We start from the raw sequence: 19,281 nt of genomic DNA on the forward strand, positions 1-19,281 counted from the left end.
TTATTAGAACTTTGTTTTTTCATTTTCCCTTGAGACTAACATGATGAGAAGTGGGTAAAACAGATTCCTTCTCTTTTGAATGTGGAGCAGTGAGACAATTCCTTGGTTTTAATAATAAAAACCCTGGTGGCTCAGACAGTAAAGAATCTTCCTGCAGTGCAGGAGACCTGGGTTCTATCCCTGGGCCGGGAAGATCCCCTGGAGAAGGGAATGGCTACCCACTCCAGTACTCTTCCCTCGAGAATTCCATGGACAGAGGAGCCTGAAGGGCTACAGTCTGTGGGGTCGCAAAGAGTCAGGCAGAACTGAGGGACTCTTTAGGGCTTCCCTGGTGGCTCAGACAGTAAAGAATCTGCCTGCCCCGCAGGAGACCTGGGTTCAATCCCTGAGTCAGGAAGATCCCCTACATCCATCGGGTCACAAAGAGTCAGAGATGACTGAGTGACAGCAACAATAATAAAGTGATCCACACGTCACCATGAGTGATTTTCCATCTAAGACCTTGCAAAAAATGTGTCCATTTATGTTCTTGGCTACCCTTATCTTGATGGGAATGAAAAGATATGCACTGTGACCCTATATGTAAAGTCACTATGATGTTATTTTTATAATGTTTAAAAATGGTTTGCTATACAGTTAAGGTGGCAGTTAAGGTGGCACTAGTGGTAAAGTCTCCTGAGAAACCTGAATGAGGGTCAAGAAGCAATAGTTAGAACCCTGTATGGGACAACTGATTGGTTCAGGAAGGAGAAAGGAGTATGACAGGGCTGTCTGCTGTCCCCCTGTTTGTTTAACCCATATTCTGAGCACATAATGAGAAATTCTGGGCTGGATGAGTTAAAAGCCAGAATCAAGATAGGTGGGAGAAACATCAACAACCTCAGATATGTGGATGATACCACTCTAATGGGAGAAGTGAGGAGGAACTAAACAGCCTCTTGACGAGGGTGAAGGAGGAGAGTGAAAGTGCTGGCTTAAGACTAATAAAAAAAAAAAATGCTAAGCTCATGGCATCTGGTCCCATTGCTTCATGGCAATTAGGAGGGGGAAAGGTGCAAGTAGTGACAGACTTCCTCTTTTTGGTCTGCAAATCACTGTGGACCGTGGCTGCAGCCATGAAATCAGAATACGATTGCTTCTTGGCAGGAAAGCGATGACAAACCTAGACAGTGTGTTGAAAAGCAGAGACATTACTCTGCCAACAAAGGACCGTACAGTCAAGGCTATGGCCTTCCCAGTGGTAGTGTACTGCTGTGAGAGCTGGATGGTAAAGAAAGCAGAATGCTGGAGAATTGATGCCTTCAAACTGTGGCTCTGGAGAAGACGCCTGAAAGTCCCTTGGACAGCAAACCAGTCAATCTTAAGGGATAGCAACCCTGAGTATTCACTGGGAGGACTGATGCTAAAGCTGAAGCTCCAGTGTTTTGGTCACCTGATGCAAGCAGATGACTCATTGGAAAAGTCCCTGATACTGCGAAAGACTGAGGGCAGAAGGAAAAGAGGGTATTAGAGGATAAGATGGCTGGATGGCATCACTGATGCAATGAACTTGGACAAACTTCTGGAGATGGTGAGGGACAGGGAGACCTGGCATGCTGCAGTCCATGGGGTCATAAAGAGTTGGACACGACCGGGTGACTAAACAACATCAACAACAGAGGTAAAGGCATTTCCTGCCAGCCAGTGCAGGAGATGCCTGAGACAAGGGTTCAATCCTTGGGTCAGGAAGATCCCCTGGAGGAAGGTATGGCAACTCTCTCTAATATTCTTGCCTAAAGAATCCCATGGATAGAGGAGCCTGGTGGGCTACAGTCCGTAGGATCACAAAGATTCAGGTAGAGCTGAAGCAACTTAGCGTGCACCCACAAATGGTTAAGGAAGTTGATCTTTAAACATATTTTTAAATTGAAATGCCACTGGGAAATTGTAGTTTATCAGAAAAGTTCTTTATTGTCCTACTGTGCATTTACTGTCTATTGACTATATCTTCATTTTGCAGGGGTAGTCCCCAGTCCAGAAGACTTGCTTCACTAATTCCATAGTTTCTAGTGATGGCAAAAGTCAATTTTCATGGTTCATAGTCAGCAGCAAGACCTGCTGAAAGTCATTTTCTCCTTCTTTGTAACTGGTAATTGACTCCAAACATCAAGGTATGAGTTGTCCTTGTGTTTATTTTTGTATTGTAATGATCTTTTAAGTTGGGTGAGGCATGAGGAACTTTTTCTTTCTAATTAGTAGATGACCAAACATAGATCCTATCCATAAAACACTTAACATATAGATGTTGAAGCAGACAAAAGTACTGATAAATCAATGTGCTGCAGTGTGATCCCAGAGGAAACAGCCCCTGCTTGAGACTAGAGGAAAGCATCCCAGAGGAGGTGATATTTAAACTTTCTTGACATCTGACTTTTTGAGGTGGCTAAGTGAGTTGAGAACATTCCATGTAAAAATGAAATTCTTGGGAGTTCTGCAGTAATGAAAAGTAGCTTGTGTTAGAATTATGGAACAGAAGGGACATAAAATAATGTTTTAATTTTCTGTCATGACCATATATAAGGCATGACCACAGTTTGGAATTTTTTTTGTTTTGTTTTGAAGGAGATAATAGGTAGGGTAATACTGTCATATACTGCCAATAAAAATTTAGCTGAAGTAGACTGTAAAGCATGAATTGATGTGAGAAAGTAATTGGGCACATTGCTATAATCCTAGATAGGAGTGATAGAGATGTAATCTAAGGCAGCTACTATGAGAACACACAGGCCAGGGGAACCAGGAGACACTGATGTACCATGAGTTGCTTAGTCATGTCTGACTCTTTGCAACCAAATGTCCATGGGGTTGCAAAGAGTTGGACACAACTGGGCACAACTTCACCATAACAACAGTGGTGAAGAGTCTGCCTACCAGTGTAGGAGACGCCAGAGATAAGGGTTCAATCCTTGGGTCAGGAAGTTCCCCTGGAGGAGGACGTGTCAACCCAGTCTAGTATTCTTGCCTAAAGAATCCCATGGACAGAGGAGCCTGGTGGGCTGCAGTCCAGACGTTTACAAATTGTCAGAGAGTACATTTTCAGGGTCTCTTCCCTTGGATTATAAATACTTTTTAAATCCATTAATTTGAATCCAGGTTGGTAAGGTGCCAAATGTATGGCCTTTCCATTAAACCACAAAATGATAGTCTTCATTGCAATTAAATTTAGTGTTCAAAGATGCAAAATATCACAGAATTTGAAAGCTGTTTGTAAAATAATATATGTAATCTTAATGAAAATTTGAAAATGGAGCTATCCTTACCTGCCTCTGGAAAAGACATATTCAATGATAGAATATCCTTTGTACAGGTATTTGGCCAAGTGTCTCAGCCTAAAATATACCTGAAATGTGAATCACTATGTCTAACAGTAACTTATGCCAGACCATAGCAAGAAAGGATGTAAAATAATATACGTGTCAATTATGAAAATAAGGAAAATATAACATCTTCTTCCTCTATGTCTCTCTTATTAACCCCAGACACTGAAAGATTTTTCTCTTGAGACACAAGGGAAGGAATAAAACTGAACGTTTTCCATTTTTGTTTTCTATGGAAGCTTAACCTTCTGTTTTCTGTGTGTACACAAAGGAATAAATGTCACGATGCCAGAATTATTCCAAGGATTTATATTTTGCTTTAGACTTCAGATAAAGACATCTCCCTGTGGACCAGTTTGTATGGGTTTTTCCAAATGAGCATAAGAAAAAGAAAACTAAAACTAAGGTCAAAATTAACTTTGTGAAAAATATATGTAATAAAAATGTTCCTTCTCTATAAATCCTATAGAACTATCACGAGGGCTTTTTTCATAAGTGAGTAAAATGATCTTGAATTTCCTATAGGGTCATAAAGTTATCAATAAACAAGAAGCTTGTAAAAAAGATGAAGAATAAGGACAGGTGTTCTTTATAGACCTAGAGCATATTATTAAGCCATTATAATCAAATCAGTAGTAATCCATAGGAATAAGCAAATAGATCAGTGGAATGAAGTACAGAGTTCAGAAACAGATCCAGGCATAAATGAGAATTCACGTATAACAGAGGTAAACTTTTGAGCGGAATGGCACAGGCACAAATGATGTGGCGGAAGTGGCTTCCATAAAAATTAAATAGGTAAAATTGTGCCCATTTCATATCATTGCCAGAAACACCTTCCAGATGGATTAATATTTAAATATAAAAATGAAACAATAGATATCTTAGAAAAAATCTTACAGGCTATATATACAATCTTTAAGTTAGATCTTAAACAAGATGAGAGCTATTTAAAAGGTATAGGAATGGTTGACATTATTTAAAAAAACACTTAAAATATGAAACATTAGCAAAAATCAATAGATAAATAGATTTTGGGGGAAAAGTTTTCAAAGCAGATAACAGTCAAGTGATTAAAATATATTCAACATGATGTGAAGAATTCTCTAAAAAATGATACAAACCAATAGGAAAATTGTCAGAGAATATGAAGTAGCAATTCAGAGAAGAGCAAATCTACATGGCCAACAAACGTAAAAAGATGGTTAGTTTTACTATTAATTAATGAAATGCAAATTAAGTTAATAATGAGATTTTTTTTTTTTTTGGATGTTCATCAGACTAGAAAACATTTTAAGGCTATAATACTTATTTCCCACAATAATGCTGAAAAAAAGTCAAAAAGCAAAATATACAAAAAATGAGAAATCTGGTAACATATACAAAAAATGAGAAATACACATAGTTCTTTGATCAAGTAATCTTAATCCTGATGCTTTATCTTCAATAGCAATGGAAAAAGTGAAATGTAATAATATAATATAGTGTCAAAAATGGATACTTCAGTATTGTCAATAGTGGCAACATCTGAAAAATGAAGTCAATCTGCAGAACAAAGCAAATTTTTGTATAAAAGTGAGGACAAATACATATGGACAGCTATATCTGCATGAAGATATTTGTGTGTATTAAAAAGTTTACAAGTTTGCCTATATAGTATGCATATATGTGTTTATATCAACATAGAAAAAATTCTGGTTATATAGAAATTTGTTATAGCTACTCTTTGTAATGGTGACATGTGAACCATGATGAGTCATACTTGGCCTACCCAAATCTCTACTGGAGTTAGAGTGGTTAATTCACTCTATCCTTAAACATTTAAAAAAATTTGGTCTTACTGAATAAATAGATCAAATAGGTGGCCAGACTTCTTTAGTGATCTTTGTAAACACGTTGGGCCACTTATCTGGCAGCAGCATGTTGAATGGCGTGCCCAGCTATTATTACCATCATGGTACAAACTTAAGATCATCTTAAAGTGTGATAGTCTGTGTCTTTCCTTCCTGGAAAAATCATGATGATAATATGTCTTGTGACTGTCAAGCCAGAGTTTTACTTCTGCTTCTTCAATCTAGAGAGAATATTTTATACACATAAAATTCAACACCTGCAAATACTATGGACTAGTCATTCTTTTTGAATAAATAAACATTTAAAAAGTTTTTGCAGGACACTATTTCTCACTACAGATGGTGACTGCAGCCATGAAATTAAAAGATGCTTACTCCTTGGAAGGAAAGTTATGACCAACCTAGATAGCATATTCAAAAGCAGAGACATTACTTTGCCAACAAAGGTTCGTCTAGTCCAGGCTATGGTTTTTCCTGTGGTCATGTATGGATGTGAGAGTTGGACTGTGAAGAAGGCTGAGTGCCGAAGAATTGATGCTTTTGAACTGTGGTGTTGGAGAAGACTCTTGAGAGTCCCCTGGACTGCAAGGAGATCCAACCAGTCCATTCTGAAAGAGATCAGCCCTGGGATTTCTTTGGAAGGAATGATGCTAAAGCTGAAACTCCAGTACTTTGGCCACCTCATGCGAAGAGTTGACTCACTGGAAAAGACTCTGATGCTGGGAGGGATTGGGGGCAAGAGGAGAAGGGGACGACAGAGGATGAGATGGCTGGATGGCATCACTGACTCGATGGATGTGAGTCTGGGTGAACTCTGGGAGTTGGTGATGGACAGGGAGGCCTGGCGTGCTGCGATTCATGGGGTTGCAAAGAGTCGGACATGACTGAGAGACTGATCTGATCTGATCTGATCTGATTTCTGATTAATGATATAACTATTTTTCAAAGTCATCTGAGTGGGCAATTTTTACAAAAGACACCTGACCATCTGTGTCTAGTACTTTGGCTATTCAGAACTCAGCTCTCTAGCACTTCATACTTTATTCATCAGAGCAGAGGTCCTACAGAGTACATTCCATACAGTTTATAGAACATCATTCACAGAAAATCTCCTAAATCTCGTTCCTTACTTAACTGCATATTTGACATGAAATTTTCTCTCATTTTTTCATTTGCTTTTTTAAATTTATTTTTTAATTAGAGGAAAATTGCTTGATAATACTGTGTTGATTTCTGCTGTACAACAATGCAAATCAGCCATAATAATACATACATCACCTCTCTCTTAAGCCTCCCTCCCCTCCCCCCATCTCTCCCTTCTAGGTCATCAAAGAGCGCCAGGCTGGGCTCCCTGTATTATATAGCAGCATCTCACCAGCTATCTATTTTATGCCTAGATTTTATTTTATACTTATGTGTCATTTTTTAACACATATATGTGGATTTTTTCACACATATATGTCAATGTTATATTCTCCATTCGCCCCACTCTTCCATTCCCCCGCTGTGTCCACAAGCCTGTTCTCTATACCTGCATCTTCATTCTTTTCCTACAAATAGGTTCATCAGTACTATTTTCTAGATTCCATATATATGTGCTTAAATACATATATAAAATGGAATATTACTTAGCTGTAAAAAAGAATGGATTTGAATTGGCTCTAGTGAGGTGGATGAACACAGAGCCTATTCATTTGGTTTTTAAACCCAGAGAAACTTTAAAAGGTCAGTTGGAAGGGAGGTAGCCACATGGCATAGTGGTCAAGAGCTCCCATTTCTCTGTGCTTCTGTTACTTCATCTGTGAAATGGTGCCCATGTAATAGATTGGTTGTAAACATTCCATGAAGTAATATTATAAAATACTTAGGTATTGCTTGGCAAAGAGTAAGCACTCAGTAATTGCTAGTTACTATTGTAGCTAGTAGACACACTAGAAGTAGTGTGAATAGAAGACACAATAGAAGTAGACACACTATAGCTACTAACATTTGACAACTACAATCTCACAGAAAGGTGGGGGTCAGAAAACCTAAAAAATTAGACATCATAACTTTGAAAAGCACAGAGATCTTGGGCTTATGCTGTGTAGGAGAAAATATGTGTATAGAACTTCTAGACTGTGACAGTAAACAGTATTAAAGCCAAGTGTGTATTAGTGGGTATGCAATATAACAGCCCTCCTGCGTGCTAAGTCACTTCAGTTGTGTCCAACTCTTTGCAACCCTATGGACCTTAGTCTACCAGGCTCCTCTGTCCATGGGGATTCTCCAGGCAAGAATACTGGGGTGGGTTGACAAGCCCTCCTCCAGGGGATCTTCCAGACCCAGGGATCAAACCCTCATCTCTTATGTCTCCTGCATTGGCTGGCAGGCTCTTTATCACTACTGTCACCTGGGAAGCTCATGACAACCCCCACTTCATGGCAGATAGAAGGGAAAAAGTAGAAGCAGTGACAGATTTTGTTTTCTCGGGCTCCAAAATCACTGCAGATGGTGACTGTAGACATGAAATTAAAAGATGCTTGCTCTTTAGAAGAAAAGCTGTGGCAAACATAGACAGCATAGTAAAAAGCAGGGACATCACTTTAGCTGACAAAGGTCCATATAATCAAGGCTATGGTTTTTCCAGTAGTCATGTACAGATGTGAGAGTTGGACCATAAAGAAGGCTGAGCGTCAAATAACTCATGCTTTTGAATTGTGGTACTAAAGAAGACTCTTGAGAGTCCCTTGGACAGCAAGGAGATCAAACAAGTCAATCGTAAAGGAAATCATTCCTGAATATTTATTGGAAGGACTGATGCTGAAGCTGAAGCTCCAATCCTTTGGCCACCTGATGTGAAGATTTGTCGGTCATTTAGATCTATTGTAAAAGATCCTGATGCTGGGAAAAATTGAAGGCAAAAGGAGACGAGGATGGCAGAGGGTTAGATGGTTACGTAGCATCACCGAGTCAATGGACATTAATTTGAGTAGTGAAGGACAGGGAATCCTGGTGTACTGCAGTCATGGGGTCACAAAGAGTCAAATATGACTTAGTGATTGAACACAAAAACAGGTCACTAAAAAAATTTAATTTATATTTGATATACTCTAAGAAGGGGATTCCCAAGTGGTACCAATGGTAAAGAACCTGTCTGCCAATACAGGAGATGTAAGAGACATGGGTTTGATGCCTGGGTCAGAAAGATCCCATGGAGGAGGGCATGTCAACCCACTCCAGTATTTTTGCTTGGAAGATCCCCATAGACAGAGGATCCTGGCAGGTTACAGTCCATAAGAATCGGACACAATTGAAGCAACTTAGCACACATGCATATACTGTAAGAAAATTGAAATGTATATAATACAATTCAAGATGATTCTTTATAAAACATCTAGAATTAAAACAAATGGTGCTTAATTCCCAATTATCAGAAAACCGAGTTATCTCAAAGGATTCATTATTTAAGGATGGTAGAAAGCTCAGTTGTGCACAATTTTTGGAAAATGTTATATTTTATGGAATCATTTCATGGGATATTCAAATATATGACCTGTAAAATATTTTTATTTTTACAGGCATTATTATGTACAGTTTAAAGATAAGAAAGTAGAATCTCAGAGATTAAATCAGTTTAGGTTTCCAATTATAGAAATCTATGTATAAATGTATAGAGTTATGTATACATGCTGCTGCTGCTGCTGCTGCTGCTAAGTCGCTTCAGTCGTGTCCGACTCTGTGCGAACCCAGAGATGGCAGCCCACCAGGCTCCCCCGTCCCTGGGATTCTCCAGGCAAGAACACTGGAGTGGGTTGCCATTTCCTTCTCCAATGCATGAAAGTGAAAAGTGAAAGTGAAGTCGCTCAGTCACGTCTGACTCCTAGCGACCCCATGGACTTCAGCCTACCAGGCTCCTCCACCCATGGGATTTTCCAGGCAAGAGTACTGGAGTGGGGTGCCATTGCCTTCTCCGTATGTATACATATAAATATATGCATGTATGTTAAATATATACATACATGTATGTATGTAAATGTATACATAGGTATAATGTATTATACACACATACATGTATATGTGTGTATATATACACATATATATTTATACATAACTGTATACATTTCTAATGTATACATGTATACATTTCTAATGTATACATGTATACATTTCTAATGTATACATGTATACATTTCTAATGTATACATGTATACATTTGTATACATTTCTAATGTGTACATGTATACATTTCTAATGTGTACATGTATACATTTCTAATGTGTACATGTATACATTTCTAATGTGTACATGTATACATTTCTAATGTGTACATGTATACATTTCTAATGTGTACATGTATACATTTCTAATGTGTACATGTATACATTTCTGTAGGTTGGACGTCTCACTGGACTAAAATCACAATGTCATATATTCAACAGGACAGCATTCCTTCTGGAAGCTCTACACAACTGAAGCAACTTAGCACACATACATGCACACGCGCACATGGTATATGGATTATACCTAAAAAAATGTATCTATAAACCTAGTAGTGTGATAGTGGAATAACAGTAAGTAGTTTTTGAGCATTTCATGTGTGAAAAGCATAGTGTTAGTTATCAATTATTGCTAAACACTTATTACTTTGTCTGTCCAAAGCAATAACATTTTCCTGGAAAATCTTTTTTTACAGCCATGTCAAGTGAGCTCCTCTCCCCTACCCCTCACAGGTTAGATGCTGCAGCTGAGCCATCAAATGGTCTGGTCCATAGTACTCCATCTACAGATGAGGATGTACTCTGAGGTAGACCAGTCAATCTTCTGTGCACGGATTTTTCTGAATGGAGCAAGAAGTAATGCTATTAAACTAAACTTGGATCCATTTGCCAATGTGCTATAAAACCAATCTATTGACACTGAGTTGTGGTGAAGGAAAGTGCAGCTGTTATTGCAGGGTGTCAAGCAAGCATTCTAGGCAGCTAGTGCTTAAAAGACCTGCACTCTCTGATGGATTTCGGGTGAAGGTTTTTAAAGCCAGGATGAAGGAGGCAAGTTGTGGGGTAGGGAATCAGCTCATGGACATTCTTCTGATTGGTTGGTACTGAGGTAACTGGGAGGCACCTTCATCAGCCTTCTGGTTGCAGCTGGTCTGGAGTCTGTGTGCTTGTGGTCAGCATGCAGTTAACTTCTTCCACTCAGTGAGGGTTCCAATATCTGCAAAATAGCTCAAGAATGTGGTTCAGAATATTATCTATAGCCCTGAAGGAACTAAAGTTTCTTGACTTTGTTTAAATGCTAAACTATTATTTTGTTGTGCTTGACTGTTTTCTTTTGTTTCTGGATTTTCTCACTTTTATGATTTGTTCTTTGGGACTTGGGGAAGGCCTAGGGGAAAGTTTCTACAAACAAGAGGCAAGCGGAGGATATGGAGTGAGGGGATCTATTCCTGGAAGGTCCTATGAGTCCTTCTTTGTTACAATCCCCAATTTTCTTTGATACTCCTCAGTCTTTAGGGTGAACTGGTACAGGACAAGAAACAGAATAAAGTTTTGGAGAGAGGTTAATGATAAATTCAGAGGATGAGCTCTACTTCAGGGGAACTTCATTTTAATAAGATCTCTTTTGTCCCTGCAATCATCAGTGGCTATTTTTCTTTCTATTGGTTCCCTTCACCTCCCAGCTATTTGCAGCAGGAAAGAATTAAAGCCACTTAAAAGAAGACTGCAGTTAAAAGAGAGGAGCCTTTGTGTCTTCTAAATTCCAACTTTGAACATCTATTGGACCCGTGACCCTTTAGCTTTTCTGTTGTTCTAATATTATTTAAACTGATTAGACAAGGGTTTGATACTTGGAACAAAAGTTCTGTTCTTACTACTTTAGTTGTTTAGTTGCTAAGTCATGTCCAACTCTTTTGCGACTACATGGACTGTAGCCCTTCAGGCTCCTCTGTCCATGGGATTTCCCAGGCAAGAATACTGGAGTGGGTTGCCATTTCCTTCTCCAGGGGGTCTTCCTGACCCAAGGAGCAACCCCACGTCTCCTGCATTGGCAGGCCGGTTCTTTACCACTGAATCACTAGGGAAGCCCATATATATGTGTGTGTGTGTGTGTGTGTGTGTGTGTGTATAAAAGTTTGGAAAGTTAAATAGAAAACTAAATCTGAAAGCAAAACATGAAATCAAGTCTGTCATGAAAGTAAATATGAAAACAGGAGAATCTGTGATTAATTTCCAAATGCACAGTACGTATAACTAGTTTTAAGATTCAGATAAACAACACTGTGATTTGAGTGAGCTGTAAAGAGTCCAAAGAGGGAAGGGATCAAGACGAGAATTAGGATGTTAAAAGCAGATATCTTGAGTTTTACCCTTAAGGTCATCCATGCCACTGTGTTTAAATGAATCTCCTTTGGCAAGATATCTAAGAAAGATCCTTCAGAGAGAAAGATAGGCATGTCCTGAACAGGAAAGGGGAAGATAGGCATATAATCAGCTATGATTATAACAAGATTTTGTTCAGATGCTAATATCTATGGGAATATGTTTTTATAGGAATAAGGTCCCATTTATCATTTTTCCCTAAGTCAGGTAATGAAAATAATAAATTTGGGCTTTAAACAAAATCAGTGAGACTTTTAAGTAGATGGAAGATTAATGGGGTATTATCAAAATCAAGTGAGGGGGGATTCTGGTCAATGTTACAAAGTATCTCAGTTTATTTTAAAAAACTAATCACCCTAAGTTCCACTAATCCTTAAGAACATATGTAACTTTTAGTTCACTTGTATGGCTTTGATGTCTCGTTTTAAACCCTGGTCTTGACTCATAAGACCCTACTGCATAACATGGAAAGAACTGACAAAATAACCTTAAAAGCTGCCTTGTTTTCCATAATTAGTTTCTTCTGAAATACTTCCCCCTTTTAAAATACATATCCCTGTGATAGTAATTTCTAAAGATTGTGAAATCCCATGGGCAAAACCATAATCTTGCTCACTTCAAGCAATTGACGTATTCCTTAAAAGCCTCTCATCAAGATTTTTCTTCAAAAAGAAAGAGAAAAAAATAAATTTAATTTTCTAACACTGGAGTTATCTTCATCTGGCTTTACCAAAGGAAATGCCACCAATATGCTGAAAAATATATTTCCTTTGATTTTTTCTCACTATTTATGCATGTAACTCTGAGAAATACAGTAGAATTGTAGAATATTAGAATAGAAAGAAATGTCCCTGCTGTTTAATCCAATATACCTCCTTAACAACACCAACATTGAGATCAAGAGAATCTATCAGTTTGCTAAGGCAGGACTCAGCTGCACCTAGAAGATGATTAAATCCCAAGAAAAGGATTTTTAGATGACATCACGTTCCTTTTCTTGAAAACTATCATTAAGATGTTGTTTAATTGAAAACATTTCAGAGAAATTTTTTCATGTTCATTTTATTTCAGCCAGTACATAATGCATAACTGGTCAGAATTTGGAAGCATCTTGTAGTTTTGTTTTTCGCTTTGGTATCTTCTATAATGTTCACGTGCAAGAAGAATAGTGTTAAAATTTCATCACATATGATTTGCAAAAGTCTTGGGCAAAAAATTCTAAAAACTACAATAAAATTCAGGGGATTTCTTTAAAACACGAAATCTAGAAGCCATAACAAAAAACAGATACACTTTAAATAGTATAAAGCTCAAACTCAATAATTAAACAATAAATTTGGAAAATAGACACTATATCAAAGTTAACATTATCAATAGGAGTTATCATATCTGGTCCAAGCTGAACTAGATATGGGTTTCATTTCTTTCAGACTACCTTGTAGCAAGGAGGGAGCAAGAATCCCCAGGTGGACCGGCCTATAATCACTGGCAGCTTCTTAGTAAGTTTATATCATGATAACATACAGTAGTTTTCTGAGTGTCATGAAGTGAAAAGCTCTGGAAAGACCTGGTCTATAGCATATAAAGAAGTCTTGTGTATCATCAAACAGTTGAATAGCTCAATAGAAAATTGAGTATAAACACAATTCACAAAATTGCATATCTAAAATACCAATGTAAAAAGACTGGGGATTTTTTTGGTAATCATGAAAATGCAAATGGAAGTAAAAGCTTAATATCTGTTTATACTCATAAAACTGGCAAAAATGAAAAAGTACAGTGAAGTCTATTTCAGATAAGGAGGCAAAGAGAAGAATATTCTCATTTATTGCTGTGATTAGGTGAAAAATGTCAGCAATTTGGAAAAATGATCTGGCAATATCTCTTAAGCTTTAAAATACATATAAAATATGTTATTTATGTTATACATGTTATATATAATATCATATAAATATATAATATATATTATAATATGTAATATATTGTATATAAAATATGCTATTTTGAAATAACAATTCCACTCTTGAAAATACAACATAAAATCACCTGCATTGATTTGTACACTCATGCACGCATATACATAATTAAGAATGCTTATTGGACTGTTACATATTATTTTTCATAGTAAAAATTAGGAACAAATGTAAACAGATAAAAAACAAGTGTTATTAACAGATTCTTTGTTCAGTGTAAAATTGTTGTAAGACTTATATATCAAAGAAAATATTTTAATATTAATTTATTCTTTTTTAAGAGATGGAGTTTTTTTTAATTGTTGTGGCAAAGACTTATTTAGAATGAGAAATGAGGGCTTCTATATAAAATTCTAACAATCTACAATAATATTGATTTTTTGGTATCTTACATTATCAATTTTCTTGTATTTATAGAAATAACTTTCAGATGTAATATTTGAGTCATAGTATTTTTATCTACATAATTATATTTGGAGAGATAGTGTAACTTGCCTTTTCTTTTATCTAAAGAGAACATGTTTTTACCTTTGTCTAGGTTACCTGGTCAAAACTGGCACCATGATGGACTTGTCTGGCAGGAATCGGAGCTCTGAAGGGGATGCAGTTGCTGTGGAAGTTGCCAATCAGGACGGACAGGTAGGGGAGAAGCTTCTGAGGTTTTTCCTTTCCTCTCTCCTTCCAACCTCCTTTATAGTCTTTACTATGCTAACCCCAGCCAGAAGTGCAGTAGTCATTCTTCCTGCAGTATAAGCAGACTGGGGTAAAGAAAAGCAATGGCTCTGAAAACAAATTGGCCTAGTGTCCTTCCCTTTGGATCAGATGATAAGTTTGACGGTTTTATTCATTTTTCTTTCATTATCTCAAGGTTTTTTCAGATGATCTCCTTTAATAGCTTTGTTATTTTTATTAGAGTCTTATTTCTTTCCAATATTTTGGGAAAATGTTTTTAAACAGTTCCAAAAGAAATCTTAACCTCATGTAAAGTTTCACTAATTTTATTACTCACCATCATTTCTTATAGCACTTCTTTGCCATTCTCAAGCACTTTTATTACAGTTTTTATTTTTTTTCTTTTCTCACAAATGTTCCCTCAGGTAGGTGGCACATTCTTAATATACTACTCTTTTCTTTCTTAGCATTTTGTTTTTTACATAAGAAAGATAATTCCAACGAGAAATAGACTCTTTTCTTTTAAGGGCTACTTTTTCCGCTTGGATGTGTGAAGACTTTATTTTCAAATCTGGTAATAAAATTAAAAACAAACAAACAAAATGAAAGCTTTAGCCCATCATTTGAAGAAGTTTCTTGATCTGGGGCTTCAATTCTGTCTCTTTAGGGATTTTTTTTTCCTTCTTTGATTATTGCTTCTCCTTGATCTTGATACCTTTTATACCTGTATTAAATAACCTGTTCACTGGCATGTTCTTAACCATGGATGAATTAACAATGACCTTAATCTGGACTTGTGTGAAATATTTTTAACTAAAAGTCCCTGAAATTTCTGTCATGTGTGTGACTCCATTTATATAGACTTTTAATAGATATTTTTTGTGGTTGTCATTTCAGTAGAAAGCTGGAAGGGAAAGGAGTTAAATATCTGCATGCAAATCACCATTGCAAACAACAAGTGTGTCTTAATAAAACGTAAGCATTGTTAATCATACGATTCTCTCCAAATACTGTAAGTGGATATGGCTATTTGAGCAAATGCCAAACTCTTCTCCTCTTAAGGGGGTTCCAAGTGGTAGAAGATGGGGAAAAGACCTTCCTTGAGAAATTCAAAGAACTGGGGAATCGAATTAATCTCCAGGGCTCTTTGGTGTCACTGGTGTTGTAGTCTGTGTTATTGGTGTGAACTAATCCATTTATTCATTTATAGTGTCTCACCAGTGTGTTGTGATGTTGAGTTGAGAAAGAGCGAGACACAGTGGAATAACTTGGGAGATGGGCAGATTCTTGGCTTTTTAAGCAAGAACTCTGTTTCTCAGTTTCCTTCTCTGTAAAATTCTACTTATGTACATTATTAGTTTATTTGATACACTTTTATCTTGTGGCTACAGTGTACTATAGGTCATATATTAAGATTCTGAGGGTATAAATGTGCATAATATCCAGTCTCTGCCCTCAAGGGTTATATAGCTAAATGTACTGTGAAGAATGTATTCATTTATTTAACAAATACTTGAGAGCATCATTGTTATTAGGAGCTCTTCTAGGCATTGGGCTATTGAGATGAACAAGACAATCCCATTACCCTATGGTTAATACATTTTAGTAGGGGACAAAAATAGATGATTAAGAATTACACTGTCAAAAATAATGTCAAGTTTTGATGAATTCTCTGAAGACAAAGCAGGATTGAGGATAGAAAATGCATGAGTTTGAAGAAGAGGCAAGGGATCTACTTTAGATAGGATAGTTTGGGTGGCCTTTTGGAGAAATGTCTGGGAAAAGGGCATTGTTGAAAGAGGACATTTTTTATAGAGTGTTTGAGAGATAGCAACAATGCAAGAGTTGCCACACTTTGATGACTTAACTGGAGAGTGGCAAAGCTGAGCATGCAAGAGGATCCTTTAGATCTGTTGCCATGGTAACTAGTTTAGATTTTATTCTAAGTGCAATAAAGGGAAAACTCCAGAGAAATTTACACAGGGGAGGAGATAAAGTGATTTGTGCTTTGCAAAGTTTAGTCTGGCTGTTGAGTGGGGAGGCAGATGTGTAAGCGGTTGGGGGGGAGGGCAAGTGGACCGGGAATGAGGGAGAAGCTAACATAGGGATGTGAGTCAGAGCTGCAGCTTTGCCTTGAGAGTAGCCATAGAGTGAATGAGCCATCATTAGATAACAGAAGACTTGGTAGGGACAAGGTTTTAATAAATAATTATATTATTATCATTAAGTCTGTACTAAGCAACCATATATTCAGTCATTAGCCAAACAGAATAAAGTAGAAATAATTTTCTCTGGAACTTTATAAGAGAAAATTGGAAGGTATCAAAATAGCTGTGTAAGAGTCTTCATAAAGAGACCATAGAAATTCTATAAACTGGCAAGAAAAAGGAAAAGGAAAAAATAAAAAAACACTGGAGAAATGGAGAAAAAGAACTAAGAGTAAGAATGTATGGCTAATAAGCATATGAAAATATAATCTAACTTGTTTAATCAGGGAAATTAAAGTTAAGACAAAGAGATAATATCATACTCACCTGTTTAGCAAAAATTAAAAACTTAACAACTAACAGGTATTGGTGAAGATATAGGGAATTCAAAGCATTTATACACACTGCAAGTGGAAGTCTATATTGGTAGAAACATGCTGTAATACAATATGGCATTATATAATATATTTGAAATTGCTGTTTCCCCATGACCCAGCAATTCTGTTCCTAGCTATGATATTCTACAGCAGTTGTTCTTAAAGTTGGTACCTGAACCTGCAGCATCCGCATCACCTGGGAACTTGTCATAAATGCAAAATCTTAGGCTCTGTGATGATTAATTGTATGTTTCAACCAGGTTAATAGATGCCCAGATAGTTGATAAACTGTTATTTCTGAGGATGGGGTGGAAAAGATGAACATTTGAAGCAGTATAAAAAGTATCCACTGAAGGCCTAAATAGCACAAAAAGGCAGAGGAAGGGCAAGTTCTCTTACAGTCTTATTGAACTGGGATATTCATCTTCTGTTCTTAGACATGGCAGCTTCTGGTTCTTGGGTCTTCCAACTTCAGGACTTCCCTAGAATTCTTCACCCCTTCTTCCACTTCTCAGGCCTTCTGTCTTGAAGTCAATTATATACCAGCTTTCCTGATTCCCTCTCTCTTTCTCTCTCTCTCTATGTATATATATATATATATATACATTTATCCATGTTTGTATACTGTTGGTTCTTTTTCACTGGAGAGCCATAATACACATCCCATTCCAGACCTACTGAGTGAGAAACACTGAGACTGAAGTGTGGCAATCATGTTTTAACAAGCCCTGTTGGTATTGGACAGGGAGGCCTGGCGTGCTGTGATTCATGGGGTCGCAAAGGGTCAGACACGACTGAGCGACTGATCTGATCTGTAGGTGACTGATAAAAGCTAAAATATGAGAACCACTACATTAGAGAAAGACTTGCACATATGTACCAGGAGACACGTATAAATGCATGGTTTATGGCATCTCTATGTATAGTAGCAAAATATAAAAAGTAATCTATGTTTCTATTAGTAATAGAGGCTATAAATGAATACTGTATAACAGTGAAATGAATGAATTATAGCTGAATGCAACATGCATTAATCTCAGAAATACAATAATCAGTCAAAATAAGGCAGAAAATAAAAAGTGAAAACATAATTTTATGTATTACTAAAAATTAAAGAGTATCGCATTGAAGGGAATAAATGTATGTGGCAAAAGTGGTAAAATGCTCTGGAAGAAATAAGGGAGTAATAAGATGAAAATTCAGGAATGTGGTTATTTATTAAGGAAGTGAAAAATGGGCTGGAGCAGAAATTTTCACTTCCTAAACTGGTGAAATGTGCATATTCACTGTGCATGATGCTTTAGTATTTGTTTTTATTGCTCAAAATTGGTAACAATAATAAAAAGTAAAATACTGGTAACAGAAATAAAGCAAATGACCAAAGAGAAAACATGGAGAAAAAACAGTGGACCACTTTCCCTGAGGTAGTCACGCACTTAGAAAGCATTCAAAGAAAGTTTAGGAATGAAGCAATATTTGTATTCACAGTTCTTTTCTCCTCATCTTTGTTCCTCCTCCATGCCTTAAGTTCAGTCATTGAAACTGATGCTTATTTTAATGCAAAGCCAAACTGGCTCTTAAAATATGGAGCAGATAGAAAAATGCACAAATAACGATGACAAATAAGCCCCAAAAAGCAGAAGGTATTAATAAATCTTAAAAATGTTAAGTCCAAGTACTCTGATGCAATTAAAAATGGTAAACTCCAGCCAGTGGACTGAAAATTATATCAGCATATTCCCTAAGCTTTCATGAAACAAGGATGAGCTGTGATGCCTGCAAGAAGGGCAAGTGACAGAGGGTATTTTGTGAACAAAATGCTGTACTTGGGTAACACTACAGAAACTTTGCCTCCTTGTCATAGACTCTGAATCACTGTTTATACAGGAAATAGGATTAAAATGCATGCTGGTCATCCACACTGCACACGCAAATGCACTTCAATTCAAAATGACTAATTACTGCAGTAAAATATTCTTCTGTATATAAGCAGAGGAAATTTCTTTTCTTCTATAATTCCATTTAGGCACTTAAGGATGTCAAGTTTCAATTATAAAAGGAAGAGTTAACCCATTTCTGTCTCATTTGGAAGTATGCTATCATTTGAGTAGGATTTTATTTTGTCAGCTAAGCAAATGAAGACAGGTGTGTGTGCTCACTACATGGAGACAAACAGATTATGTGAAATATTTCAAAGACTACTTTTGAGACATGAGTTATTGTAGCAACTGCTTAAGGTACTGTTTTGCCACGGAATAAGATAGTTATCTTCTCTACAGGATGCCAGTTAGGGACAATAGAAACTTTACATGGCTTTGAATTGTGTTGAGAATTTTTTTTTTTTTTTTTTTAGTAATGGTTGGGTATAACTCAAATGAATAAAAAATTGTTATAAATAAGCATATAAATAATGGTGTTTCAATTTCAACATTGCTAGAATAGAATACCTGGAGTTCCTGATGTAATTTCTGTTGGCTTTTG

The 19,281-nt window shown here is 36.8% G+C and overlaps 2 long non-coding RNA genes across 3 annotated transcripts; one reads left to right on the forward strand and one right to left on the reverse strand.

Annotated features, from left to right (window-relative positions):
* Positions 1 to 7,970: 7,970 nt before the first annotated feature.
* Positions 7,971 to 14,177, reverse strand: LOC139184139 (uncharacterized). Of its 2 annotated transcripts, XR_011567648.1 has the most exons (3): positions 14,088 to 14,177; positions 10,313 to 10,416; positions 7,971 to 8,092 (listed from the first exon to the last, which is right to left on the reverse strand). It is a non-coding gene; the product is annotated as an uncharacterized lncRNA (long non-coding RNA). The 2 variants fall into 2 exon arrangements; XR_011567647.1 differs by lacking the exon at positions 7,971 to 8,092 and having other exon boundaries at positions 10,084 to 10,416.
* On the forward strand, positions 12,689 to 16,249 carry LOC109563123 (uncharacterized). Its single transcript, XR_011567649.1, has 3 exons — positions 12,689 to 13,070; positions 14,083 to 14,183; positions 15,114 to 16,249. It is a non-coding gene; the product is annotated as an uncharacterized lncRNA (long non-coding RNA).
* Positions 16,250 to 19,281: the final 3,032 nt, after the last annotated feature.

This window comes from Bos indicus, chromosome 1, assembly GCF_029378745.1.
Source record: "Bos indicus isolate NIAB-ARS_2022 breed Sahiwal x Tharparkar chromosome 1, NIAB-ARS_B.indTharparkar_mat_pri_1.0, whole genome shotgun sequence".
Classification (NCBI taxonomy): Eukaryota; Metazoa; Chordata; class Mammalia; order Artiodactyla; family Bovidae; genus Bos; species Bos indicus.